A 2,767-nucleotide genomic window follows, 5' to 3' on the forward strand; every position below is an offset into this window, starting at 1 on the left:
TAGCTTTCTGTGGAAAAGTCACCACAGCAACTCATGATAACAACCTCCCTGTTAGAACAGGCACACCTGATCCAGGTCCGTCACCTAGCAAACAGATAGACAGTGAGGGGTGGGGGAATAACTCATATACAAGAGCTGAAAATGTGTTGCTGGAAAAGCGCAGCAGGTCAGGCAGCATCCAAGGAGCAGGAGAATCGACGCTTCGGGCATGAGCCCTTCTTCAGCCCTTCACGTCGATTCTCCTGCTCCTGGGATGTTGCCTGACCTGCTGCGCTTTTCCAGACTCTGTCCTTTTTCCCCTCTCCCTGTGGGACTGGGTGGGACATTGGATCAGACACTATCCTTTTCCACTCCCTCAGGGACTGCGTGGGACAGTGGGTCAGACACTGTCCTTTCCCCTCCCCCTCCTTCTGGGACTGGGTGGGACAATGGGTTAGACACTGCCCTTTCTCCCTCCCTCATGGACTGGGTAGGACAGTGGGTCAGAAACTGTACTTTTCCCCTCCCTCTGGGACTGGGTAGGACAGTGGGTCAGATACTGTCCTTTCCCCACTCCCTCTGGGACCGGTTGGGACAGTGGGTCAGACACTATCGTTTCTCCCCTCCCTCTAGCATTGGGTGGGACAGTGGGTGAGACACTCTCCTTTCTTCCCCCTCCTCTGGGAGTGTGGGACTGTCCTTCCCTCCGGGACTTGGTGGGACTTTTCAATGTTGGGAAATAAGGTAAAGGTAAAGTGCTGAGGAAGCAGGTGTGGATCTACTCTGAGCCTATGCAGCGTTGGTTCCGCAGACTGAAACAAGAACATGCAATGGCCAAAGCATTAGGATTGTGATGTGGTTACATGCAGACTGTTTAGTGCATGCCAGCATACCATAGATCAATCCTTGTTACTCCCCTCCTCCAGAGGTAGAGGGCGTTACCGCTGTACCACAAGAGCCCGGTGTTTGGCTTATTTCCCCTTAGAGTGCTCACCCAAATTCCCTTTCAAAAATCATGAATTGTTTCCAACATTTCTCAAGGGTGAAGTTTCCAGGTCATTACCCTTCGCTGGGGCAGTCAAAACAGTTCTCCCTCACAATCGCACTGAACATCTTTGTAATAGTGGTTTGGCACGTCTCTGCCTCTTCCATCAACAGAAGAACAAAATCGCCTCTCAGCTTTTTGACTTGATTTGGTTGCTGTCACGTGCAGCTCAAAGGAGTGAGAAGCGTTGTTCCCTGTGCTCTACAGGCAAGATCAAACCATAAAAAGTTCATCAGAGCAGCGGCTGGAGCGTGGAATACAGTGTTACAGCTGCAGAGAAAGTGCACAGAGAGAACAAGACACTCGTTCACAAATCTGAAAACTGTGGGGAAGCAGCCAACCTCTCCATTTAACCAAAGTCACCCATTCTGGCAAATTCCTCTGTCTCGGTGGGTGGGAAGACCCCTAAAGTATAGCAACCAGAACTCAATCCAATAATATAGTTGGGGCCTAACAAAGGGTTTATGGAAACCTTTCAGGAACAACTCCGCTGTTTTGGTGCTCAATCTAATGCCATCCCTCTGCCACTTTCCTCCCCTCACTCCCCTCCCTCCCCTCCCATCCCAAATATTCCCTGGGCAGTTTGTCATCCATGCCCGAATCCAATCATTTTAGAAACACCTCAATCTCACAGTTTGATGACAGGGGATGTGTTTGGGTTCTAGTGCTATGAAGTTGAAGGTGTGTACTGTACCTTTAACAGACAGTGACTGCTGTTCTGAATTGAAAACTTACGACTGATTTGACTAGCTGGCAGTCTAAGAATGTACTGGAAAAGTGAAAATATGTAACATTTGGCTGTGAAATAGATAGCCGAGTTAGTTGCTGTCTTGAGAACTATGCAAATTTAACCAGTTTGAATTATGCCCCAGGATACTAAACGCCAGTTGCGTTTGAATTTATTTTTTTGCCAACATCGAACCACTGAGACGATCTTATGTTGGGGGAATATAAAAATGCAGGCATTTTGAAAATTGGACAAAGCAACTGCCATCCAGAGAGACCTAAGAAATTAGGAAATATCATCTATCAAAGGTACCTTTTCATGTGAAATATATTCACAGTAAAAAAAAACAGACAACAGCCCAGGGAGGTCTTCAGCTGGAAAAAGGTACCAATGGCAACAGCCACTATATGGTTTTGAAATTAAGTTGATGTAATTTTGATGTGTCTTATTAGAATAACGTATTGTTGTAGAGTTGGAGGCAAGTAATAAGCAGTTAAGAGAAAAGAGGGCTTGGAGTTGTGAATATTGTTTCTTTTTAACTCTAAAAGTGAACATTAAATTAATGCTATTTTCTTTAAATAGTGGAATTTGGGAGTTCTTGAGCACTCATATTTTAAACAGATTATGAGGAGAGGTGAGCTTTTCCAGGTGTTGGTTTAATTAACAGAGGGGTTCATCACTGTGTCATAACAGTAGACAGTTTGGTCAAGCAGGTAAAAACAAACAAAAGTTCAGGTACACTTGTCAAAGTAACACTATTACACAGTTAAGTCAAAATACCGCCCGATAAAAATAATCCCCATATATATCAAGTTCTAGCTTAGAGTTGGATTAGTTTTTAACATAGCACCATAAAAAATAGGGAGGGTAGACAATAGACAATAGGTGCAGGAGTAGGCCATTCTGCCCTTCGAGCCTGCACCACCATTCAATATGATCATGGCTGATCATCCTTAATCAGTATCCTGTCCCTGCCTTATCTCCATAACCCTTGATTCCACCATCCTTGAGAGCTC

The sequence above is a fragment of the Chiloscyllium plagiosum genome, chromosome 37 (genome assembly GCF_004010195.1).
Source record: "Chiloscyllium plagiosum isolate BGI_BamShark_2017 chromosome 37, ASM401019v2, whole genome shotgun sequence".
Taxonomy (NCBI): domain Eukaryota; kingdom Metazoa; phylum Chordata; class Chondrichthyes; order Orectolobiformes; family Hemiscylliidae; genus Chiloscyllium; species Chiloscyllium plagiosum.